This window comes from Dermacentor albipictus, chromosome 1 (assembly GCF_038994185.2).
Source record: "Dermacentor albipictus isolate Rhodes 1998 colony chromosome 1, USDA_Dalb.pri_finalv2, whole genome shotgun sequence".
Lineage (NCBI taxonomy): Eukaryota > Metazoa > Arthropoda > Arachnida > Ixodida > Ixodidae > Dermacentor > Dermacentor albipictus.
In genome coordinates, this window is record NC_091821.1 from 128,205,702 (window position 1) to 128,233,298 (window position 27,597).

At 45.8% G+C, this 27,597-nt stretch overlaps 1 protein-coding gene and 1 long non-coding RNA gene across 2 annotated transcripts in view; one reads left to right on the forward strand and one right to left on the reverse strand.

Moving 5' to 3' along the window:
- The window catches only part of LOC139059058 (uncharacterized), a 445,650-nt gene that overhangs the window by 270,289 nt on the left and 147,764 nt on the right, over positions 1 to 27,597 (reverse strand). The gene's annotated exons all lie outside the window — the stretch shown is intronic.
- On the forward strand, positions 1,873 to 10,100 carry LOC139055781 (uncharacterized). Its single transcript, XR_011511917.1, has 3 exons — positions 1,873 to 2,134; positions 3,630 to 3,766; positions 8,854 to 10,100. It is a non-coding gene; the product is annotated as an uncharacterized lncRNA (long non-coding RNA).

Consider the following 27,597-nt stretch of genomic DNA (forward strand, 5'->3'; position numbering starts at 1 on the left):
TAATGTGGACGTGATGGAATTGGGAAACTGGAAGACACGTGGAACCAGTTAGCACAAGACAGGGGTATTGGAGATCGCTGGAGAAGCTTCCGTCCTGCGATGGACGTCAAAATAAGCTGCTGCTGATGATGATGATGTGATGACATCCATGACATCCATCCTCGCGGCATGTCATTCATGTTATGCTATGCATGCGTGTCATGGACGTTCTGATAGCTCGATTTGCGTCGATTGCGGGAGCGGGGGGGGGGGGGGTTGTCTAGTAGCGGCGTAGCAAAGTGGGGCACGCCGGGCGCTTGTAACGCTCACAAACAGTAAAATTTTTGCTGCTATGGAAATGGCCCCGCTTCTTCCCGCTCCACGGTCCATTGGGACTACCCCCCCCCCTTACACGAAAAAGTTTTCTGGTTACGCCACTGTGGGGAGGGGGGTGTAAGATTGCTCTAGACCCCTCCCCCTAACTTGTCAACGGAAACGGGGGACGGGAGGGCAGCTGCCGCCGGGCTGCAAACCTTAGGCAGCCCAATTACCGGCTGCATTTCCCTTTGGACGTGAATACTGCTCTAATGCCATTACACTGTAGGATTCGTGGCGGTTCGAGGGCATGCGACAATAAAAAAAAACACATACAGCCATCAGCAAGTCTTATCTTGAGCAGATCTTTGGGAGCTGGGCAAGACTCTCACACACACAAAAAAAAAAGCTTGGCACCCCTCTTACAGGCATTGTCAACTCTGGGTTCCCCCGCTGACTGTAGATTTCCAGTAAAAAAATCACACAGCAACTCCTCTCGGATTTGTCTACGTGTGCGTAAGCATTGTGACTCTTCCTCATCTACACGCAGTCCATGTCGTTATCAATGTTTTGAGACTTGATCCGACAAGTATAAGCGACAGCGCTGCGGCGACACGAGCTGCTCTGGTCGGCGGCGCAAGCGAAGTACTGCAGGTGGCGGGGCCAGGCGCGCTGGTGACATTCCGTTCGTTTTGAGCCGTTATCGCTCTTTAGCCCTCCGCATCCGCGACGAACCATTATCAACCGTTCTCCGGCGGCGGCTGCTTGTGGCACGGCCGCGCGAACCGTATCTTGAAAGCGAACTGCATTGTGGACAGAGTGTTCCCACTGCTGAAAACTTCACGCGCTGTGTTCTCACCGTTTACTTCGCTTTGAAAACAGACGCGCGGACACCTATCTTGAAAGTGATCTGCGAAAAGCGCATAGTGCGGCATAAGCTGAAAGCTTCGTGAGCGCAGTGTTCTCGCCGCTTCGGTCGCGTTGAAGCGAGAGCTAGCACGAAGGTGAATTCACTCGCTGCTGCGGGTTCTATGTTTAAAGATATCGTGCTGTACGGACTGACGGACGGATGGTTTTTCTTGTTGGGGAAATACAGAAATGCTTACGTTATAAAAAAAAATTGCAGGGTTTGCGAATTTCGCGATAAGAACCAACACCAACCTACTCCACCGCTGAGCGATGCCGTCTTGATCACCCCCTCCCAACCCCGGGAAAAGGGACACTATACCTTTCTATCTCAGTTGAAGAAAGGATGATGAAACGTTAACAACGACCATAACGGCATCTCCTAACGAGTTGTCTTATGGCCTCTGAGATTTGCGCGCGAAGCTGGCGCGCGCGAACTTGAGAGGCCATAATTGGCCGCCTAATAGCATAAAAAGACAAAGACAATGCCAAACGACACAGCTAAAATTCAAACAAAGAACTGATCTTAGCTATACTGTTTGGGGAAAAGAAATACAAAATTAGACAGCCGCAACACACGCCACTAAAGCCGCCACCGCCTGCGTAACGAGGAACCAACAGTTGGCAACATTCATTCGCGCGTCATTGCTTCGCTTCGTCTCCGCAACAAGAGCCGCCATCTTCTCGCGCCTAACGTTTCGTATGGTTTTGTTCTCTGCAATCCGCGCACACAGCGCATCGGTGGCTGCACGTCTGCTCGGCGTCGCAATGCGGCCTGCGTCATTTTCTGGTGCTCGCGCAATCGGTGTGAAACATGTCGCATGTGAAATGTTTGATAGAAGTGCCTCACGTCCAAGTCAAGCCGCCGTACGGGTGCATGGCTGTGCGCCCCGTTCTCGAAAGCGTCGACGGGTTTCCGGCATGCGGATTTCAGGTACGTGCAAATGCGTTTCGCCCTCCTATTGAGCTCCGGAGCAAAGCGTGAAATATTTCATGTGAAAGATGCAGTGCCCGTCATCATGGTGTGAATTTCGAGCGGCAAACGAGAACTTTGGCACTTAGAGCACACCGCGGCTGCTAAGTCAGCGTGGAAATTGTTTTTCGTTACCGCAATGTGTTGCTTTCAGTCTAACCTGCGGCTTGTGGACAGCTAGCCCATCGACTTTTGCTTGTGGCTGCGATAGGTATGTAAATGGAAGCGGTAATAATTTTCGAGCGCAGAGAGTTGTTTCGCTCGATGTTGGTCGTGTTCATGGCGTTGTGAAGGCTAGAAAACTGGCTTGATCGTGCTTAGTTCTGACTCGAAGAGGCGTAACGTTGGCGCTGGATGTTTGTTTTCCGTGCCGCGAGTACCAGTTTAATGCTTTTTGTTGCATGAGAGTGGTTGCTGCTACATGCCCTCTGGCCAGAACACACTAAAAGCAATTTCCTCACTTATATGTATGCAATGTGACGTAACAAAATTTCCAGCGTTTTATTTGGAGCGTAAATATCCAGTATAGTTTAGTAAGAAACTCACATTCTGTCTTAGCTTAGTAGGCGTGAAACAAGTGAAACTCTCATTCCTTATTGAATTGTTCGCCCGCACCGCACCACCCGCAGATGCGTCATCGGGTAATTGACAGTAGCGTCGCTACGTGAGTTGTTTTATGCGCCAATATTGCCCGGTTAAGTATCCTGTTAATTTATGCCGACGCTCGTTCATCTTGCTTTTAAGCGGGTACTATCCCCGAGTACCGGACGATGCCAAACTTGTGAGGTGTAGCAAACGCGGGAAATGCAAAGTGGCGTGGCTGCAAGTTCCTGTTTTTACGTTTCTTGCATTCAAAGCCAACAGGCACAGTATCACTGATTTATTTTCCATTTCTGCTGTACTTGATCAATCTAATGTGACAACTGCATTTGTTTTTTAATGTTCTCCATTGACTGTGTATTGAGCTTGGCTGCCGCCCTCTCTTCAGAGGATGCCGCTGTGATAGCTCTTTCGTATAGCACATGCCTCTAGGCCCTTGTGTTTCAAGGGCTCTGGCGAGGCAGCAGTGCTCCAAGTAATTTTACCATCCTATATGTTTTCTATTTTGCATCATTCTTCCACGATGGATTTTAATGTTCATGTTATTCGTCATTAGTCATCGCCATAATTTTATAGCACGTAGATTTTACGCACTTTACAGCGACAATTTTAGGCCAGTTTACAGCCAAGTCACATCTTCCATAATACATCAACATTACCACTTGTCATGGTGCTCTTTGGCCAAACCTGGCCCTTGCGCCATAAAGTACCACACATCATCATCATCAGCTTGGCTGCCAGAAAATGCTTGAATTTCTTTCAGTATCCAAGTGACGAAATATTTCACTGACGGCAGTGTGTGAAACACGCAAGATGACAAAACTGACAGCAAAATGATTAGATATTTCTTTTATAGCGTTTGGACTCGACTTTTGGTGAGGATGTCGATCGACCTTGGGCCTGGTGACAGCACACCCGACATCGCCAAAGTTCAGCCTATCAGTTGAGTGCCCCCGAATGGACCATCAACATCGGAAAATGAAGCAGAGCCAGGTAGGGGCAATTTTTACTTTGGAACAGAACACTGACAGCTGCCTCCTTTTTTTAAGAACTAAATAACATATTTACAAACCAATCCTTTCTCTTTGTGCAGCCTACATAGAATTGTTTTTTGCTTGTTATGCAGACCTTCAGAAAGCAGTTCTGAACCCTTTTTGCATGCACAAATAATTAAAGAGGAGTGCACTTTCTGAAGAAATTGATGCACTGAAATGTGCGTTCGACACACAGTGAGATGAAAAATAACCAACAACTTTAAAGCGGTAAAAAAATTTTGAAACATGTTCTAACATCATAGCCCGCCTTGGCATACGGATCTAAATATAACAGCAACGGAGGTGCATGCAGAGAAGTGTTTGTAAATGTTTGCAAGATATGTACATTGTCTAAGAAATTGTTTTTATTTACTTGGAGCTTCTTGGTGCCATGGCAGTGCAGTAAAAGCTCAAAATGATGCCCCTGCTCCTAATAAAGCATCTTTAGATTTTAAAATAAAATTATGTGCTTTTACATTCCGAAACCTAAAGTTTTGAGAACCTGGCTTCTTTTATGTACACCTGAATCTAAGTGCATAAGCGTTATTGCATTTTACCCTAATTGGAGGGCAGCTGCCATGGCCTAGATTGAAGCTGGGACCAGCATGACTGAGCAGCATGGCATCATAGTAAGTGGGCTATAACACCAGGTCAAAATGAGAAATACTGCTTAGAACTACCAACTTCTTGGCTCACAAGCACTTTGCACTAAGTTAAAGGAGTATGCAGTACTGACAGCGACTCTTTATGTACCAATTTCTTTTTAGGCTGATTCCATTATTAGGGTGCGAAGCTTCAATTAGTCAAAACCAGTTTAAATTACAGAACCAGCTCAAAACACACACCATGTATAGCTGGATTTGGACATGCAAATGGAGTCAATTCATGTCGCCGAAAATGGAAGTGGCAGTCACACTATTTGATGCATTTTGCCTAATACATAGTCAATAATAAATAATCAATTCCTAAAATATTCTTTTCAAAACGTTTTTTTCAAGCATGAAAGGAAGAGCCAAATGGTGTTCAGGTGCACAAGCGGTTAGTTGCACGGTACTTCATGCATGTGTTCACTGGCTTCTTTCAAGCTTGAAAAAAAAATTTGTTGCACCTACTGAGCAGTAGAAAGCTGGATTGGGAATTTTTCAGGATGCTCTACAATTTTCGCACTGACACTTTTGCTTTGAATAAAATATTTGATCAGTTAAATAATTGTTAATAACTAATTACCTAATTACGAAAACTGCAAGAATTGGTTTCACTTCCTCAAAACGATGGCAAACGACATTACCTTGGTGCTGTCTAGCTACGTGGCACTTATACATATTTAAAGCTTGCGCATGTCATACAGACCACTTGGTAATTACAAGGCATATATAGAAGTGGCTAAGTTGTGTGAGCCAGCCATGTCTAGCGAATCATGAGAAACAGCCATGTTTCTTTGACTTAAGGGCATGATAAGATTTACATGCTCGACACCTTGTATCAGTGTGCTCTAGGCCTGTGCGTAGTTTAGCTGCTACATAAACAATATTTCTCCACGTGTAAGCTAATATGCATCTTTCAAGTATATTGCCTCGTGTTTTCCAAAATAAACCATCTTGGTGCTTCCTTCATTATGTCTTCATCTGTTGCTGTGCTAATTTTGTAACATGCAACTGCACAAATTTTCATCTAGTTTTCATATTTCCTCGTTGTTTGGTGGCTTTATTTCTGAACAAGTTGTTTTCGTTAAACCCTGTTGCACACAGCAGTACACAGCATTTCTGCCTAGAGTGGGAATTGTTTTTTTTTTTCATATGGACATTAATACACCTTGCCTGGGCAATGTAAGGCATCCTACATAACACGGCCCTGCAATAATGTTTTATATTGCATTCCAGCATCATGCAAAACTGTTTACTTACCAGATTAGAATATGTATAAGTGTTGGAAGTAACAGAACTGGAAGAAGCCAGCAGATAATGAGGCCAAGGAAAGCATACAGGAACATGTTTTAAGTTTTTTATATGAAGTATAGAAATGATAAATTCTAGGTAAGTGGAAGTGGATTAAAAGATATCCACCTGTGGGTGGGCAACGGACCCATAACCTTCACATTACGCATGTGATATACTAACCACTGTGGTACTACGGCCGTGTTCGAGCGTCGACAATCTGAGGGGCCATTGTGGACGGTTGAATGCTGCCTCGGTGGTACAGTGCTTAGTGCATCGCATGCCTAATGCAAAGGCTGTAGGTTCGTTCTCCTCCCATGCCTGGTTTTTTTTTTTACCATTTTCCTTTCCCTTTATCATTCGCACATTTAAATAGAAAATTACAAGTTTCCACGTGCCTACCCTGGCATCTTCCAGCTGTGATTCAGAAAAATTTTTACCCTCAGTATCCTTTCTTCTCGTTTGGAAGAACAGGAGCTTCATTTAAAAAATAATGAATTCACCTTGTTCAGCATCTCAATGTGGTCTCAAATCTTATCACAGCATGTGTATTACTAATTGAAGTTTTTGTTAAGATGATGATATAGCATGGGACCTAATTAGTAGCCTTTGTGTACAGATATATGACTAGTCTAATAAATAGGAGGACTTTAAGAAGCACTTCTAACATGGTCTGAGCATGTGTTTAAAAAAACTAATCTAGCATGATTTCAGGCATAACTGTTGCCCCTGAAAAATATTTGGATCATCTGCATTGGCATTGTTTTTAGAGAGCACCAATACTGCTTTGATAGAAGTAGCCTCGTGGAACATGAAGCATCGCTTCTTGCTGAGTCAAGGAAACATTATCTGCATATCTGAGGTGCATGTGTCATATGCTCGAATGCTGTTTAAAGGCTGCTAATAAGAAAATTACTTAACTTGCCTTCCAGAGATTGCTTCAGTAGTCTATGCTACTCGATCATAAACAATTTACCATAGTGAATATTCATCGCAGTTGGCTTTGCAATGTTTATGCAAAATACCACAATTGCCTACTAGACATGTGACTGCACTAAAACTTGGAATTAATGACCAGTAAGATTTATGGGACAGCAAAACTTAGTTTATGACTCCTGTTTCTGCCATAGTTTCTTACAGTAATTACTAGAGGGAACTCTGGTGCTGGAGTCGTACCACAATGGGAATGATGGGAAGCACATGGATTTGTCTGATATTCGTGCTTGTGAATTCAGACGTTCTTGTGGCTTCGTATATTATACGCTATATAAATCTTATTGTCGTAAATTTAAGTGCAGTCTATACTCTTCGAAGTGCAGAAGACGCCGCCAACACGCACAATTGCTATTAATTGCAACGATTGAGCTTGTCCAGGTAGCCAAATCGAAGGGCACCAAGCGTCTCAAGGCACTAGTATGCCCGCGATAAATTCATCAGGGCGTTGCACTCGCTTGTCGTTACATGCCTCCGTCGCTTAATGGTTTCAATATCGAACTTCTGTTCTAGAGTTCCTGTGTTTGAATCCTGTCGTCGGACGATTTTAATGTTTATTTATTTATTACACAGTATATTGTTGAAAATGACTAGAATACAAAGTCACAAAGCCGTTTGAAGCCAAACAGACGAAGTTTAGGCAAATCCGTGTACTTCCCATAATTTCCATGCTGGTACAGCCGTTCTTGCTTGATCTCCTGTGGACACTAACGTCAGAGTTCCCTCTAGTAATTATTGTATGAAACTCTGATTTCTGCGCCTCGCTCGTGCAGAAGCGGCACCACACCTGCTGCGTAAACATGCACTACCTTTCGGCCGAGTGCAGGGAATGCTGTGAACTCGCCATGTACATAGCCTCCACTAAGTAAAACAAATCACAACGTGCAGTTGCTACCACGTTGAACTGGTGGAATGAGTAGTGAAATGCAGTACCTCCTGAACTAGTTCAGAAAGTGCAGGTTAATCAAGTGGAGATTATATAGCAACAGAAGTTGAGTGATTCTGCATTATATTCACGAAATATACTTCATGATACTTTTCCATTTATTTCCTCAGTTATTAAGAATCCCTTTTGCATTGTTGGACAAAACTACAGAATGCCAACATATTTTCCAGCATTCACTGGTAGCAAACATGTCAAAACATGTTCTAGTGTCTGGATTGCCGCTTTAGCTGTTAACCCCCAAGTTAATTCCGGAAAATGTACCAAATGTTTTACGTACTCAATTTTCGGTGTCATTCTCTTTCTAAAAATATATTACTTCATTGGTCTCTGGTTAGAAATAACACAAAATAAGAGCTGCTCTTGAGGGCAGCTTTCCCTCAATGCCGACTGTAACTCATCTTTGACAACAAGAGCAGCATAACGTCGGGCAGAAAGAGTGCAACTAGTCATTGGCGATATTGGTACTACCTCCAGTCACTAGTACAGCTTGTGATCAATGGTTAAAGCTTGCGACTTTGTTGCTGCCCAATTTTAATTCTGCAGCTGTTACACTTGGGTGTAGCATGTGTACGTACGTGTGCATGCATGAAAATGACTTCACGCTAGAGCAAAGCAACTAGTGCAGAGAGGCATTAGTCATCTTTATATATTTGCTTTGTAAAGATGCACTAACTTTATCTTTTGCAATATAGACTTGGCGCTCATTGGCCAAAGATGCCCTTGTGCTACTAAAACCTACCAATTAATTCGCTTTTTGCAGTAGCACGTGCTTATTCCTTTTTCAGGATCGGTCTGTGAGTTCTAATTTGTTTTTCTTGAACTGTGCAATTCCCACTCACAGGACTGCATGTCATCTAAGGTGTTCCTTTTTCAATCAAGAATGTTGAGGTTGTGTTTGTGAAACTCGATTTCTTGCCTCAAACGAGCTTGTACAAACTGACCAAGCTGGTAATTCTACCTGCTTATATAATAAATGTGTTGCGGTTATGAACCCTCATAATGAATGACTTACAGTATAAAAATTTTATCTAATAAAACAATTTAATGAAAATTTTCATGTTTTTCGCGTTCGTATTCACTTCTCTACTCTCGTGTCCTGTCTGCATGCCTCACCTCTTTTTTTGCATATTAAATATCGTATAAACTTAACCATGCTTTTTTACCACAATGCAGGGGGAAAAGGTTCCGGTAACACTGCATTCAGTATGGTGGCCCAGACGTGTATGCAAGCAACCTCCTTCATGTGGACCAAGAACTACTCTGCAGTGTCTCACAGACTTCCATGCGAAGCCCTCAACATTCTCATCTCAGTGGAATGGCTGCTCATCTATCTGTGTGTCCATCACCAAGATGGCCAGTTGTAAAGCTCCTGTACCCGTTTAAGACAGCTTAATGATTTTTTTTATTTAGTTTTCATGGTTGGCCGTAGAATCTTAACATTTTTGATGTTTCTAACGTTTTTACCTGGCCCAAAGTGGTGCAATAACTTTAAACCAGTGCAATGTATTTAAGTGATGCTCACTCTAATGCCTATCTGGTTTTGTTTGTGCTTAAGAAATTTGAATGTCTGATGAGGTAACAGCATTTAAACTTGTCATCGTGGCTCTTTTCAGTGAGCTGCTAGGAAATAAGATGCAAAACTTATCACACGCCAGTTGTAGCATTTTTGTTTTCAAGACTAAAGTATACATGTTTCAAAAGATGGAAAGTGGGGAAAAAAGCCTCAAGAACATAATCATCCTAGGATTGTCATGTCCTTACAACTCTGCAATGACTAATGCCTCATACATCTTGGGAGCACATTGGTCGCAATGCCTACAGGTATACTTGATAAGAGAATAGCTCGCACTCAGATTTGCCACACAGTTGATGGCTGATAGCTTTTGTTTGTCGTCTTCATGTTACTACTATGTATTCAATATTCATTTACATGTGCTGCGGTTTTTTGCAGTCACACACACACACACACATATATATATATATATATATATATATATATTCTTCGTTTCAATAAAAATTTAGTTGAGAGTTAGCGCTCATCCTGTCTGCTTCTAGTCTGTGTCCGTGTCACTTCGCGCTACAATCCAAGATCAGGTTACTGTACCAACTTGCCCAACTTTTTATCCTTGTGTGAAAGACACACTCAGACTTGTTCTTACTTATGTGACCGGTTATTTTTGTGCTTTATAATAAGATGCAGTGCTTTTCAAATGAAAACATGTGATAGTTCGTAGTGAGGTTATTTAAAAAAACTGTTCTGCTTAAAATTTAATTGAGCAAGCCTGTGCCATTATTCGGTGCTTATGTCTTTGTATTGGTATGGTTTTACTCATCTTCCTTTTTACTTTTAAAATGTGCAAACATTATTATGTAACCATTTCTCTTGAATGAAATAAATATTTCTGACATTTCGTCACAAATTTTACAATGATTTTGTTCAATTGGGTAACCTTAGACTAGCTGATTGTTATTCTGGTAGCTTAACTTACAATGCCTGTAGAATATTCAATGCAAGCACATGGTGAAAAATACACTAAGTTATTGGGTATAAGCAGGTCACTGTCAGTAAATGTAGCATACGTATATTTCAGAAAATAGTGCATGCTTACATATTGAACAGCATGCACAGCTACACATGCTGTTTTGTTCGTAAATGCTGAAAGATTATTCGACGTGGAAGCACTTTGTTCTTGGGCTTTCAGTGCTACCTTTAAGTCATATATGTGAAGGTACTAGTAGAAGCATCCCGTGGAGATAAATGACAACTTTGATGAATAGAGGTATAAAATATGTGCTTAAAACGGCAAAAAACTGCTTGACAGGCAAACGTATGCTTCTGTAGTACTGCACTTGTTACCGTCGCCAATACATGCATTGCTTGCGCTCTATTGCATTCAATATGAGCTACAGCAGCGAGCTGTGGTGTCTTTCCCTCCTGGTCGAGCTGGTGTTGCGAAAATTTTTGACCAAGAAAAGGAGGTTTTTAATCATTTCTGAAATGCATGTAACTATGCTTTTGGCTGTGTGCTATTTCCACGGAGTTATAAGTACTGGTGCACCAAGGTGCGGGAGATCCTGTGTCCTTAGTGCAGCGCGCATTGTTATTGCGCTCTGCATCCTGCCGGCAGTGTACTATCACTGCAGAGGACGATTACGAAAGCATGGCGTGTGTGCCTTGCTGCAATGGCGAAACCTTAAATTGTTTTCCTGAAAGGGCCGCACGTTATGCTACCACATGACGGACCAGAAGCGCAATATGACGACGCCTCACAGATTCTGGCTCATACTGAACAAGGTAGTACCATAGCTAAGGCTAGGCAGCATTCACAACAGCTAGTCTGCCCATTAACTACATGGCTGTAGTGAACGCTAAAATACTTGCAGGGATAACACCCTTTTGGAAGGGTGTTGTCACATGCTACACCCATATTGAAAGGGTGGTTGTCTGTGTTACACCCCATATAGAAAGGGTGTTGTTTGCTTTACACCCATAGGTGAGGTGACGTCATATTAACACCCCTTCTTTTGTGGGGTGTTAATGTGCACCCTTTGCTTGGGGTGTAGTAATACACCCAAAAGGGTGTCACCCATGGGACAAGCCATTTACACCCTTAAGGGTGTTAAAATTTTTAGAGTGTAGAGTTATCAAAAATATGATGTGAAGCCAATTGCATTGCTGCAACGGTTGATACTTCCTTTTTTACTCCGAATGTCTGCTATTGTTGTTTCTATTGTTGGTAGTTGAAGAAGCCAGGGAGGGTAGTTTATATCTGGATGCCATAGAGCCGACGTGGGAAGCTGCGGTACGTACGGTACGTTCTAAAACATCCTGTATCAGGTTCCGGTTTGGCTCTGCATACTTGAAACGAGCAGGTGCGAATAGAGCTGGGTGACTAGACGAAAAAGGTGGGGACATGTCATCATGTTCCTGATCACCTTAAAGGGACGCTGTCGTGCCTCTGCTAGTGTCAGTGACTTCATGTTGCTTGTGGAATTCCCAGACATACGTGCAGGATGCGTGCTTGTAGCAGCTGTAATTGGTGGAGAGAGGTAGGTGATATGTTGTGAAGAACTGGCACTGGTTAGGCAATTCAAATACATTAATGTATTGCCATCTTGTGTGGATTACCACGTCAAAACAAAATATCAGTAAATTATTACTACTCCAAAAAAGGCTGTTCGTCATATCGCAAACGCGCCATTCGACGCGCATACATCTGAATTATTTTCAAAGTATAATATAATTTGTCTAGCAAGTTTATATGACGTTAACCTTGCTCTAAAATACCAGAGCTACTTAAGGTATAATAATGAAGCGTTCTTGCGGTTGTGAAACCTAACAGAACCAACAGATATATCTTATAACATTAGGGAAAGAAAGAGATGGCAGCTACCACTCTCCCGTACAAATTATGGATCAAAACGTCTATCCAGTCGTGTCCCATCCTTATTAAATAAACTTCATGAAAACGGTATAGAGATAACTGACATTACTAAGAAAACAATACGAGACTTCCTAATTCAAACTGAGTAATTATTTTTAACGTTACTTTGGCTAGGGGAAGTCACTACTTACCTCCTTTATATTAAGTAGTTTTTCGTTTTGATGCCATTTTCGTATATAGGATGTAACCTGCAAGAAATTTAGCACATCTTCATTTGCTATCTTTGTTTCCGCATGTCAAGAAAACATTATATGATACATTTTTCAGCAGCTGAAAATATTTATGTATTTCTGTTATATACTGTATATTCATATATGTCATTTGAATTGACTAACACACTACTTTGTATCACTGATTGTACATTTTGCCTCACACGTTTTTCACTTATACATTTGTACATTGCACACACTAAAGCGTACAAACATTATTCTGTCCTCGTTGTCATGGATATGGGCAAGAACCTTGTCAAGCTGCAAAAAAGCAGCTTTTAATTCTTGTTCTAGTGTTCATTTTTTGTAAATGAATGAATGATAAATAAAGATTGATCTTTCTGATCATTCATTCAGTCTTTTGACTAATAAGGGTGCTATTGACGTTGAATAGTGACGCCGATATTCCACCTTCCTACGTTGCCCGCTATGCGACTGGTAACGTTTATGGTGGCGTTGATTTGTCCTTCAGTAATAGATACGTGTTGGGTTCATCTAAGCTGGTGGTCTAGAGTCACACCGACAAAATGATGCTTGCGCACGAATTCGATACCCACCCCCCCTTTCTGCTATCCACAATATGTTTCAAGTTTTTCCCATTATTTCCTGTGAACGGTGGAAACACTGACTTGGCACAAGAAATCTGCATGCCTCGCGCCTTCAGGTAATCACTGACTGTATTTAACCCTTGCTAGCGACGGAGCTTGACGAACTTGACGACTTGTGATACGTTCATATGCATACATCATCTGCGTGCATAGATATACCTAAAACATTAGGCAGCACTACTGGAAGCGCTGCCATTGCAGCATTGATGAGAAGTAGACTTAAAACAACTGCTTGGGGTACCCTTTTGCTCACTTTGCATTGTAAGAGTTGGTGTCGGGCATGTCAAAAGGCGTAGCTGTCCCGTGCGGCCGTCCGACTCATCGACGCTAAGGACGTTGTTCAAGGGAGGAACACGTTCTCATCGAGAACGAGGAGTACTAGGTTTATTTCAATATCTAGATGAAGAGGGGAGAACGTTAGGTGTCATCATTCTAGCATGACCTAAATGAAGCACACCGACGCGCCGAAAATGTCCGCTTACGTCCCATTTATCCTCCATAGACTACTAGGATAGCGAAAGCTGCCATGCCCCCACCTCCCCTTCGTCCAATCGGGGCGTCCAAAGTCGTCGAACGACCCGCGTCGAGAACGAGGGTTAACACATTACCTCCACCACCTTTGTTCACTAACCACACAGAAAAGGGGGGGGGGGGCTTCGTAGACAGGGATTGTCACGCTTGACTCAAAATAGCGCATCTTGGTTCCTGGAATGCTCAAGCAGTTAGCTGGAGCGCCTGTCAAACCACCGTGGTGGTTACGGGACTCCATGAGGAAACGCCATAGAACACCCCTTTCCAGGAGTTACTTCGTCCCCTCGTTGCTGACGGTGACAGTGAACCAACAAACAACACTCAAACCGTCAAACGTGTCTAGCCCTGCGGTCGCCACAGCTCTGTCCAAGGGGAACGCATTGTTAGCTTCGCGAAGCGATACGTCGCAGTGGCGCAAGAGATGCTAGAAGGTCACTATCCCCGCTGGCCGATTGTAACAGTATGCATATTATCGCCATCATTGGCTGTAATGTATAATCTGCATGTCTCACAGAAAGCTTCTGATCTAATTTACAGTATGGCCATACACTACAAGCAAGGCAAGGCCGCGCAAACAGACTTCTATCTTGAATAAGGACATTATATGCTAATACATTAGCATGGTTATTTAAGACGGGGCGTATAAACCCCTACGAAAATGACTGTTGATTAACCATTGATATATTGTTGGGGAATGGTTGAAACAACGGACTTCAAGTTTTCAAAAGCAATTGAGTTCGCTCAACACTTGCACAACAACATAACCATTGAGTGTTCTCAATAAAGAATTTATTGGGTAATTTGTGTTGATTTTTGTAGTTGTTTTTTTTTGTTGTGCAGCAGTTGAGTTCAGTATACAATAATTAGGACTCGTATATGAAGACATTGCAAAAATTTAATGCGAAGCGTTCCAACCTCATTCCTGTCACTTTGCGGCAGGTAGGTTCTTCTTTCGCCTCGGTTTCATAAAAATAAAGTAATGTGTGACCAATGGGGTGGCATTGAACGTCGGCCGTCGAGCCCCGTGCTCTAACCATTAGGCCACGAACGTATTTTTTTCTTTTCGGACATCATGACGCACATTTTAGTGAAATGCTTTAACGACGATAAGTGGGAGGTTTATCCGTTGAATTCGTTGGCTGACCCAGCTACTAGTCTTCGACTGATATGCGAGCCTGGCTGTTTTGACGAGCTGCGCGGCAGAGGTCATGATACCTGTTGGAGAGAAGGCACCCCGAAACAGTCACAGCCGAACTTCAGCAGATAGGTAAGTAATCTCGTTTTCTTGGGCACGTAACCTTTCTTCTATTTTGACATTGACAAGCGCGAGATGTTAAGCACATCGTTCACTATCTTCAAGCAAACCGTATGCCCCGGAGCGAAAGCGCGCGATACTGACGCTCGCTGCCGCCGTCACTTCGTTTGAAACAATAGTAGGTGAAGAGGCAGCGGCGCACCACGTGCGTAAAATTGCATTGCTTCATTTGTTCATGTCTAATGACCTTTCCTTAATTTCTATGAGAGGACACAATTGGAACATAAGGATCAGCTTCTCTGAGCAGTGATAATTTTGTACAGTGGCCACGCCATCTTTCATAGGGGCTCACGTGGGCCGTCTAAGCGCTTGTTATAGCGTTCCGATACGTGAGAGGCGTGCTGCCTTTCGACGTATTTAGGCAGACACTACGAGCTTAGGAGAACTGCGACAAATAATTGAGCAGCAGGTGTGCAGCTGTGCTACTTTTGTACCGCACTCGTACCGGAAGGCGGTGTTGCACGTCACGCTTACGCATTTCGTAACTATGGCGGCCGCCGTGGCAATTTGGGGCTCGAGGTCGTGGATATGATCCCTGCAGCGGCTGCATTCCAAAGGAGCGGAATGCAAAAACGCTCGTGTATTGTGCATTGTATGCATGTAAATCTTTCCAGGAAGTCAAAATTAATACGGAGTCCCCAACTACGACCTGTCTCATAATCAGATCGTTGGTTTCGCACGTAGGACATCATAATTATTATTTTTTAATCCGTAGCGGCTCATCGTATACCATACGGTTAGTGTGATCACCTTTTGTGCCGTAGCGGTTAAGCGCGCCTCGATTTAGGTTGCGCCTAATCATGCGGCGCACCGCAATATATATTTCGCCTCTTTGGGATTTGCGGAGAACGGCCAACCGATAAGTCGAAGCTTCCGCGCGGTGACTGTACTCGGATATGCAGCGCAAATGAACAGAGGTGTGGTGACGATGTCGGCAAAGAACACAGCCGCCGACGGGCTCGCCTTATCGCCTATCACCGCCAAAACTACCCCACTTCTCATCTTTATCTAGCGCGGCGCGCTTCCGTTGAAGGCCTAGTGTACAACTTTAATTGGCGATAACCGAATCATGCCATCGTTCTCTGCTGCCTCTTTGAGCTGGGCCAATCCGAATGTGCGTTGCTTGCAGAAGCGCAAGGAGCACCACTCGGCGCGTTGTCGCCTTGAGCACCGTTTGCGCGGTGAAGAATGACGCGTGCATAAAGCTAGTTCACTGCGCATACGCTACCGCGCAAAACGCGCAAGGGCGTGTACGCGACATTCTGCACACAAATCGCGTAGGTTGATCGGAGACACGCCGGAGCGGCTAGCTTCAAAGAAGCGGTGCATGCTCTCACTCGTACAGACACGCTCGCATCGCTCTCGGTGTATCTTTAGGTCATTCCTGCTGCTGGACTTCTACCCAACGATTCGATATCTGCTTGCTATCGGCTATGCACTGTCGCGTGGTCTTTGTTTCTGCGAGAGAGCCGGGAATATTTCTCCCCGCTGTGAAACATCGCTGTGCGTGTCTTAGCTAACATTTGCCGTAGCAATACCATTTCTTCCTTTTCTAGACAGCACTCGTCAAGAGTCGCAAATTTTTACTTGCCAGTATAGTGTGTACTTCTATTTTGTGCGTAGTTATTTGCAGTGTGTGGCAGATTCTGAATCCGCGCAATCTCATTTTCTGTCCGCATTCCCTTCTCGCAGGTTACGCATGCAGCAAATGCCCAGATGCTAAAGTGTTCTACGTCAAGAGCAGCTTGTCGTCGTGCAAGAGACACCCATTGATATGTGGCTGATTCACTAGCAAGCTCGCCTCTCTGTTGCCACTCTCCATCAAGTGGGATTTTAACTAGTTTTTGTGCTGCTGTGTGGTGTACTGGCTGCCCCATGGACGCCGCGAACGCTTACTTTCTATTTGCTCTGGCTTTTAGTAGTGAAGGATGGGCTACCTTTTGAGGGGAGGCATTTCCTTTTGCTGGCGAGAATGTTTACCAGCCTAACCAAGTGACACGTGCGTACTGGAAACAGCAACGCGAACAGAGGGGACGACAGATGACGAAATAGGTAGGAGCAGACACGAGCGCAAGTTTATTTTTGAATAAAGAGGTAATAAAGATGCTGGTCAACTTGACAAAGGTAAAGAGCTGTGCATGCGTGGCAGAAACAGCCACGAGTGACAAGAAAAAAATATGAAAAAGACATGTCACGTAGAATAAACATGCGTGAAAAACGAGAACTATCGGACAAATCTTTCGAGAAAGCGAAATATTTGTCCGATGAGTGATACTACCCAACGAGAAATACCCTTGAGAACTGCAAGTCTTTCCCACTAAGGGCAACAGATTACTTGGTTATGCATTTGTTTCGGTTGTGCTAAATAAATATTGCTTCTGGAACTCCTCTGGTGTTGAAGTATAGAGCAGAAAGAAAGGTTGTTTCATCACAAAGACCAGAACGCAAGAGGACTTATGCAAGAATTATTTATTGATCACGAAGAAAAATTCATAAGCAAGATTTCTGTGACCCTTAGTGGGAAATAGTTGCTGCAGTATTTCTCGTTAATATTGACACGTGTACTTATCTTTATCGGGCAACCACGTTTCGCCGCTTAACAACTGTAATCGCAGAGCGAGGGATGCGCCTGCATGTATCCGATGTTTCTGGAAAGTTATCGACGCTTCTATCCGCGCGCGTCTGTTGTCGCCGAACCTTGTGTTATCAGATTTCATCGCATGACACGAATGGTGTAGACCTTTGTGGAAGACACGCGGGTCCCATCAGTTAATCTGGAACATTCGACGACTGATCTATAAAAGCCGACGCGCTTGACCCGCTGATCAGATTTTCCACGATCGCCGACTGTGTTCGCCGCTTTCGTTGTGCTATAAGTGTAGCCTGTTTTGTGGGCACAGGTTCGCCCAATAAAAGCTAGTTTTGTATTCCACCGTACTGCTTCTTTCTTCGCCGTCACTACCACGTGACATCTGGTGGAGGTGCTTGTGCGTTCATGTACCGAACGCCCCCGCAAAGCCGCGATCCTAGCCCGAAGCCCGACGACAAAACCAACGTCGCCCAAGACCAGCGTGCTAGCAGCCGACTGCAAGGACTGCCCCCGGAGCACGGACTTCTACCTGAGAAGACCAAAAAGATTGTGGACAAGGCAACCCCAATGGCAGCCCCAGCGTCCCCCATCGTGCTGCAGCAGCCCAGGGACCCTCCGACGTTCCACGGATCAACATTCGAGGACCCGGAAACCTGGCTCGAGACGTATGAGAGGGCCGCTACGTTTAACAGTTGGGACAGCGACGACAAGCTGCGGCATGTCTATTTCGCACTGGAAGACTCCGCCAGGACCTGGTTCGAGAATCGAGAAGCCACTTTAACGACATGGGACCTGTTCCGAAGCGGCTTCTTACAAACGTTCACAAGCGTCGTACGAAAAGAGCGAGCCCAAGCACTACTAGAAACCAGAGTGCAGCTGCCAAACGAGACGATAGCGATCTTCACGGAGGAGATGGCCCGTCTTTTCCGGCACGCCGACCCGGAAATGTCAGAGGAGAAAAAAGTTCGCTTCCTGATGCGGGGCGTCAAGCAAGAACTTTTCGCAGGACTTATTCGTCACCCGCCGAAGACCGTAGCTGAGTTTTCTGCAGAGGCATCCACGATCGAGAAAACTCTGGAGATGCGCACCCGGCAATATAACCGCCAGGGGCTCACGCCACAGTACGCCATCCAAGGACTGGATTCCGGCGACCTTCAGGAGACCATCAGGGCCATTGTGCGCGAAGAACTGCGCAAGGTCCTGCCTTCGTCGCAGCCCCAAGTGGCTTCGATCGCCGACATTGTCAAAGATGAGGTTCAGCGGTGGCTTGGAGTCCCAAAGGTGCAACCCCAATTACCGCAACCACAGCCCAAAGCGATGACCTACGCCGCCGTCGTACGCCGTCAAGGTCCCCCTCCGCGACCACGCCAGGGTCCTGCAACGACGCAATTCCGTCGTCCGCCGCCGCCGCCGCCAGCACGCCCACCCGTCGCCCAGCGCACCTACGCGAGGAAGACGGACATTTGGCGAGCCCCCGACCACCGTCCGCTCTGCTATCACTGCGGAGAAGCCGGCCATGTGTATCGCCGATGCCCATACCGGGAGATGGGACTGCGAGGTTTCGCCGTCAATGCTCCGCGCCCGCAGCGAGGTGAACGCCCTCGCGATATCGCCGACTACCCCGCCGCTACTCAGTGGAGCTCTCGACGACCGTCGCGTTCGCCATCACCAGGCCGCTACCTGTCACCGCAGCGCCGACCATACACTGGCCCAGCCCGGGGCCGGTCAGCGAGCCCGTATCCGGAAAACTAAAAGCAGCAACCGATGGAGGTGCGGTTGCTGTTCGTCGAACTGACGAAGATTCTCCGCCGCCGACGAAGACGACGAAGAAACCATCTCGACAACCTAATGATGACACGCCGCCGTCCCGACGAAGTCAGGAAGCCAAGACTACACCGACGAAAGACGACTTGACGACGCGACGTTCCAACCTCAGTTCAACACGACGCAGCCGTGATCCAACGCCAAGACCTAACTGCAATGCCAGACAAAGAACAACCGACCTCGACGTGCTTCTCGACGGCCACGCAGTCACTGCCTTAGTCGACACAGCGGCCGATTACTCCGTAATGAGTGGACACATCGCCGCCCAGTTGAAGAAAGTTAAGACCACATGGGAAGGCCCTCAAATTCGAACCGCTGGAGGACACCTCATTACGCCGACTGGAATCTGCACGGCAAGAATTAGCATTCATGACCGGACTTACCCTGCCACCTTCGTTATCCTGCAACAGTGTTCACGAGACGTCATTCTCGGCATGGACTTCCTGAACCAACACGGCGCCATCATCGACCTGAAGTCGCAGTCAATAACGCTGTCGGAGGATCAAGCGATACCATCGGAGCGCCCTTGTAGCCACCACGCCTTGAGTGTGCTCGAAGATCAAGTGAGCATCCCGCCTCGCTCCAGCATCGTTATTTCGGTCGGCACCGAAACACCCTCTGACGTAGAAGGCGTCATTGAAGGCGACCAACGTCTACTACTCGACCGTGAAATTTGCGTCGCAAGAGGGATCCCTCGACTGCACGGAGGAAACACGAGAATGTTGCTGACAAATTCAGCCAGGAGTTTAAGCACATCAACAAGGGCACGACGATCGCATTCATCGAGGAAATACAGGAAACCAGCGATGCCTTTGTCCTCTCGGATTCTGTTGCATCTACCCCGACGACCGCAGTTCCCGAGCCAGACTTCAACATAAATCCAAGTCTCCCAGTCATTAAGCAGCAACAGCTCAGAAGTCTGCTTCGACGATACAAAGACTGCTTTTCGACGTCATCAAGGATTCGACAAACACCAGTCGCAAAGCATCGCATAATCACCGAAGAGAACGCTCGACCACTGCGCCAGAGCCCTTACCGAGTTTCGACGCGAGAACGCGAAACTATAAGACACCAAGTCAACGAAATGCTGCGCGACGACATCATTCAGCCGTCGAAAAGCCCGTGGGCGTCTCCAGTTGTTTTAGTGAAGAAAAAGGACGGAACCCTACGTTTCTGCGTCGATTATCGTCGACTGAACAAAATCACGAAGAAAGACGTATACCCCCTCCCACGGATAGACGACGCATTAGATCGGCTCTGCGATGCTAAATACTTCTCATCGATGGACCTCAAGTCCGGCTACTGGCAAATAGAAGTCGACGAAAGGGATCGCGAAAAGACCGCCTTCATCACGCCAGACGGCTTCTATGAATTCAAGGTTATGCCATTTGGACTGTGCTCGGCGCCTGCAACGTTCCAGCGCGTGATGGACACGGTTTTAGCAGGATTGAAGTGGCAGACCTGTCTTGTTTACTTGGATGACGTCGTCGTCTTCGCCGGAAATTTCGACGATCATCTTAAGCGGCTTGCGACAGTATTAGAGGCCATCAAGTCATCAGGGCTCATACTGAAGCCGGAAAAGTGTCGCTTCGCTTACGATGAGCTTCTATTCCTAGGCCATGTCATCAGCAAATCTGGAGTACGCCCCGACCCGCAGAAGACAGCTGCCATCGCAAAGTTCCCGCAGCCAATCGACAAGAAGGCAGTGCGCAGATTCCTTGGCATGTGTGCCTACTATAGGCGCTTTGTCAAGGACTTTTCGCGCATCGCGGAGCCGCTAACACATCTAACGAAATCTGATGTCGAGTTCAATTGGGAAACGCCGCAGGCTGACGCATTTCAGGAACTCAAACGACGCATGCAGTCGCCGCTGGTACTTGCACACTTCGACGAGGACGCCGATACTGAAATCCACACTGACGCCAGTAGCCTAGGCCTCGGTGCCGTCCTAGTCCAGAGGAAAGAAGGACTTGAACGGGTGATATCGTATGCTAGCCGGTCGCTGTCAAAAGCGGAAAGCAATTATTCTACGACTGAAAAGGAATGCCTCGCCATCATTTGGGCTACAGCTAAATTCCGCCCTTACCTCTATGGCAGGCCATTCAAAGTCGTCAGCGACCACCACGCGTTGTGTTGGCTAGCTACCCTAAAAGACCCTTCAGGACGGCTGGCGCGGTGGAGCCTCAGACTACAAGAATATGGCGTAACAGTAATATACAAGTCCGGAAGAAAACACTCCGATGCGGACTGCTTATCACGCGCCCCAATCGATCCCCCGCCGCAAGACGACGTGGACGACGACGCCTTCCTTGGGATAATAAGCGCGGAAGACTTCACTAAACAGCAACGAGCAGACCCGGAGCTAAAAGGCCTCGTCAAGTATTTGAAAGGGAACACTGACGTTGTCCCTAGGGCATTTAAGCGCGTGTTGTCTTCGTTCACGCTACGAAACAACCTGCTCGTGAAGAAGAACTTCTCACCCGTCCACGCCAGCTACCTTCTTGTGGTGCCGTCAGCGCTCCGTCCAGAAATACTGCACGCCCTACACGACGATCCAACCGCTGGGCACCTCGGATTCTCCCGGACGCTGTCGAGGATACAGGAAAAGTATTACTGGCCGCGTCTGACCGCCGACGTCGCCGGTTACGTCAAGACATGCAGAGACTGTCAACGACGCAAGACACCACCGACAAGGCCAGCAGGATTACTACAGCCGATCGAACCTCCTCGTCGACCATTCCAGCAGATTGGGATGGATTTGTTGGGGCCGTTTCCGATGTCAACATCCAGGAATAAGTGGATCATCGTGGCGACGGACTATCTCACCCGCTTTGCTGAAACCAAAGCTCTACCGAAAGGCAGCGCAGCCGAAGTGGCGAAATTTTTCGTCGAGAACATCCTGCTGCGACATGGTGCCCCAGAAGTCCTCATCACCGACAGAGAAACGGCTTTTACAGCAGAGCTCACCCAAGCCATTCTGCAGTACAGCCAGACGAGCCACAGGAGGACAACTGCCTACCATCCACAGACGAATGGTCTCACGCAGCGCCTGAACAAGACCCTCGCCGACATGCTAGCAATGTACGTCGACGTCGAACATAAGACGTGGGACGCGGTCCTGCCGTACGTAACCTTTGCGTACAACACGGCGGTGCAAGAAACAACACAGATCACGCCGTTTAAGCTGGTTTACGGCAGGAACCCGACGACGACGCTTGACGCCATGCTGCCGCACGTAACTGACGAAGAGAATGTTGACGTCGCTAGCTATCTCCAGCGCGCCGAAGAAGCCCGACAGCTCGCCCGCCTGCGAATCAAGAGCCAGCAGAGGAACGACAGCCGACACTACAACCTCCGACGACGCTTCGTCGAGTACCAACCTGGCGACCGTGTTTGGGTATGGACGCCGATACGCCGGCGAGGACTCAGTGAGAAGCTGCTGCGACGCTATTTCGGACCCTACAAGGTCATCCGACGTATTGGCGCACTAGACTATGAGGTCGTGCCAGACGGCATTTCGCACTCACAGCGGCGCCGCGCACGATCTGAAGTGGTCCACGTGGTGCGCCTTAAACCATTTTACGGACGCTGATGAACTTCCCTAGTTTGTTGTTTTCTTTGCTACGAGTGCTTTTCTTTGTTACTTTCGTTTGTTTGCAGCATCGGGTCGATGCTTTTTAAGAGGGGGGTAATGACACGTGTACTTATCTTTATCGGGCAACCACGTTTCGCCGCTTAACAACTGTAATCGCAGAGCGAGGGATGCGCCTGCATGTATCCGACGTTTCTGGGAAGTTATCGACGCTTCTATCCGCGTGTCTGTTGTCGCCGAACCTTGTGTTATCAGATTTCATCGCGTGACACGAATGGTGTAGAACTTTGTGGAAGACACGCGGGTCCCATCAGTTAATCTGGAACATTCGACGACTGATCTATAAAAGCCGACGCGCTTGACCCGCTGATCAGATTTTCGACGATCGTCGACTGTGTTCGCCGCTTTCGTTGTGCTATAAGTGTAGCCTGTTTTGTGGGCACAGGTTCGCCCAATAAAAGCTAGTTTTGTATTCCACCGTACTGCTTCTTTCTTCGCCGTCACTACCACGTGACAATATCATTTACAGGGGAAACCTTTCAGTTTTCATGTGCTTTTGTTTTTGACGCACATGTTTGTTCTACAGGACATGTCTTTCGGTCCTTTTTTTGTTGTGCAAGGCTGTTTCTGCTGCACATCCATGGCTTTTTCTTTGTGAAGTTGGCCAATGTGTTTAAAATCTTTGTGTGCACGAATAAACTTCTAGTTTAGTCAGCGTTCATGTGTGTTCCTACCTTAATTCATCCTTCTCGTCTCTGTTTGGGTGGTTGTCGAATATAAATCTACACTGAATTGGCGAAGTGGCCATAGAATTGATACATGAAATAATTGCGCTGTTTATTTCAGGAAGAACGCTATACGCTCTTATCTTCTCTGTTTTAGAGCGCAGCTCTTTGGCGTCCGTTCCTGGGTTTCGCGTCGTCGTCGTCGTCGGCGTTGTTGTCGTCGGCCTCGTAACCAGCTCGCCGACGAATCTGCTGCTCCGCCGCTGCGCATGCGCGCTGTCGGCTCTCCGGGCGAGGGAGGATGATGGAAGGGAGGAGGAGAGACTGTGGAGGAGGGCCGGCTACACAAATGGCTCTTTGGCGTCCGTTCCTGGGTTTCGCGTCGTCGTCGGCCTCGTAACCAGCTCGCCGACGAATCTGCTCCGCCGCCGCGCATGCGCGCTGTCGGCTCTCCGGGCGAGGGAGGATGATGGAAGGGAGGAGGAGAGACTGTGGAGGAGGGCTGGCTACACAAATGGCTCTTTGGCGTCCGTTCCTGGGTTTCGCGTCGTCGTCGGCGTTATCGTCGGCCTCGTAACCAGCTCCGCCCCCCTTTCATCCCCCCAGCGCTAGCAGCGACCGACTGATACCGCTTTCGTGAGTCCGCTACCGCACTCACGAAAGACGTCGTGCACTTCCTGCAACTCGCATTAACCGTCCATCGATCCACACCGATGTTAGTAGTGGGGGGCTTTAATGTTGACATAAAGACAAACAGCAATTTCCTAACACTTATGCGGGAGAACATCCCGTTCCTCTCGCTCGTAACGCGTCCCACGGCTGTGACAACCTCGCGAGGCACTTGTATAGATCTCGTCTTTGAGAATCAAGCATTGGTGTACCAAGTCGAACATATATCAGTCTATTTCTCCGACCACAAAGCTTCCTTCATGACTGTCAAGAACTGTTAGTGGAGTCTTTGTTAAAGGAATACGTGTGAAAAATTAAAAAAATTCTGTGATAGCGCATACATGTGTTGCTCGATTTCTTTGTCTCAATCTATCGAAAAGGTGAAACAGCTTATTTGCTGCGCTCAAATTTCGCATTAGGAAGTAACGTAATCGCCCGTAATTTTTTTTAACACGGATGTACATTTTTCTAGTTTAACTTCAAGGAGTCCCCTCAGGAAACCAATAAGAGTGATGGTAACTTCATTTGTGTAATATTTATGAAGTTCATCCATTTAAGGCATGACATGTCACATGCCTTTAGGTATGCAAGTATTCGCACTTTTTAAGCATACTAAGCTCTAGTTTTCGGTTCTCATGACGCTACTTTGTACTGTGCTGCATTCTCCAGGCGCAGGAACCTTTGCGCAGGAACCAGTGAATGTGTTCTTCTTGTATATATTGGAGAAAAAATTGTCTTGAGCTTAAATATGCATGTATATCACTTGTAATGTTTTTTCAACATGGGTGCTGTATCTCCCTTCGTCTTTCTTACTGCTTTGTCCCAATTTTTATGCAACATTTATGTATTTTATGCAATAAAATTCTGGTAGCATTTTAATAACATTTTACCTGCGCAATTGAGGTCGTTGGTTTTCCGCATACGTATTTATTTTCGTTTTTCACTGTCTCATCAATCTGACTGTGCAGTCATTTAAATCTTTTCCCTTCCTTTATGACTATTTTTGGGGTACTTGATACTGCAAGTGCTGGTGACCATCTATTTTGCTTTTTGGAATTGTGTTAGCCATGTGTTACTACCAATTTTCTCTGCTAAATAATTATTTTTTCTCTTATCGTTCAAGGTTTTAGCCTTGCCTTATCTTTTTATTGACTAGGGTACCACTTAGTTGCTGGGTATAGTGAAAAAGGCCCCAAAAAGTGCTCTAATTAGCTTTGTGCAAGTCCAGAAAATTAACTGAAAATGCGCTCACTAAATTGAGGAAATACCACCAACAAACTCTTCTGTACCTCAATTTAACATATAAAAATGGTGTACTGTTCTTGCAAACCTGGCTCGTCAGAAACATGATTCAGGTGTTCACCATGCCCGACAACTTTCTACATGATCTCTTATCATTTAATAGCTAAATTGAGTGACGTTATTTTATAAAATAATTGGGCAACTTGAAAATATATACATCTCGAAGATAAAAAGCTCAGACAAGTCTACTTTGGTACTTCATTAAATTTTAATCGCGGTGAAATACGTGTGCTAAAGCTTGTATGTATTTACGTGAAGTCATTTACTTCAGGTCTGTTATTTTGCCTTCTGACAGTCAGCCGTAACTGTTCCTGTGATGGGTTAGTGTGCGAAATATTTTAATGTAACGTACTCAGATGTCTTGTGTGTATTCACAAGCAAGCAGCTTCAAGTGTTCATGTGTTCAAAGTTGGTTGTTAAAAGGGTATGCTTAAGCCCTGACTTTTGAGTAGCTTTGCCTTTAGTCATAAACTTATGTCGCAACCACAATGATCGTTTTGATTGAATTCATATGTATAGGTTTTCTCAGATGTATTTACACTGTTAAGAGTGCTGTAGGTACTGGCCTATGTCTCCAGGTTCGATGTAGTGGTGCCTTATGTACTGTAATAACGTTTCATGGCCACGCATCTTTAGTGTAAATAAAGGTACTTCAAATTGATCAGCCTCTCTTTTGCTTTTGTTTGTGTTTGGGAAAGTTATGAGCAGGCACCGGGGCATGCAAGTGTGAATAGCAAAGCAATTTGAATATATGAATAAAAATCCACTTGCCCAACGAAATGTCAGTCATATTTCAATGGCGACTTCTGAAATCTCAATGCCATCTCAACTGGGCCACAATGTACTTTTCAATGATATTACAACAAAAACTCAACAACAGGTCAAAAGAACTATCACAACGTCAGTTCAGTGCAGCATCAATGGTAACCCAACAACCATTCAACAAAATGAACACAACGAACCGTTTAAGCGCAATGGAATTTCAATGGTAACTTAACAATTATTCAACATTGAGACACCCAATGGTGTTTCAATTATATTTCAGGGGCCAATATTCAAGACCACTCAACCCACAGCCCAACAATTCTCCAACAAAATTTTCACAATTCCTCAATGATAAAATCAACATTGACCAATTATATTTCAATGCCTTCTCAATTTTTTTTTTGGGGGTATTCTCCAAACCGTATGGCATACGACGAGACAGGAGACATTGAACCCTTTCCCTGGTCGTGCCCGAAATTTTGGCATGAAACGGACACTATCCTGGAGAATCAGCCTAAAAAGTGCCTTCGGCATGCGTGCCTGCTTCATGTCGCCTTATCGCATTATTAAGAGAGACTGGTTTGATGGGCCTGCGAAACACCACAGTGATATTCTAAGAGAGGCTCGGGCGGAACAAGTGCCGGCCCTGATAGCCAGGCCAAACCCGCCGGTTGCTTTAACCCACCACAAGAAACCATCACAAGTGGCTCACTGACTCGAATGCCTTACTAATGCCTGTCAATACTGTGACGTTGCCGCAGTTCTCGTTTTCCACAAACATCACCAAGTGAAAGATGCAGTCCGTAGTGCAACGGCGTCATCTAAAGCCAGCCATTTGTTATGGAAGATAATTACTGGACTGAGTCTACCACTGCAATCGAATTTCAATCGTTTTTCCATTATTTTTGCTGTTTAGCTTGTGAGACTGACTGTACTATATGCGCCCAGGGATCAGGATGATTTACCTCACTTCACTAGTGCAATGACACCTGCGATCTTCCAACGCAAAGGAACGTATGATTCACATGTGATTGAATATTTTTACAACCAACGTTCTACTGGAGCTGCGATTTTTTTATAAGCAGTACAATGTATTCGCTGGGCTAGTGGCTGTTCTCGCGTGGGTTTGCAATAAAGTGTTACGTAATTCTAGTAGAGAACATACTGTTTACTTTAAAATTAGGTAGCTCGCAAGAACCATGGACTTCCTTCTCCTCCACGTGTTGTTTTACTACCCACTACACTCCAAGCAAAGGTAAAAACTACGTTACTAAATAAGGGCGCTGGGTAATCATCCAGTGCTCTAAGATCATGGAACACGTCATCTACTCTAATGTTGCTA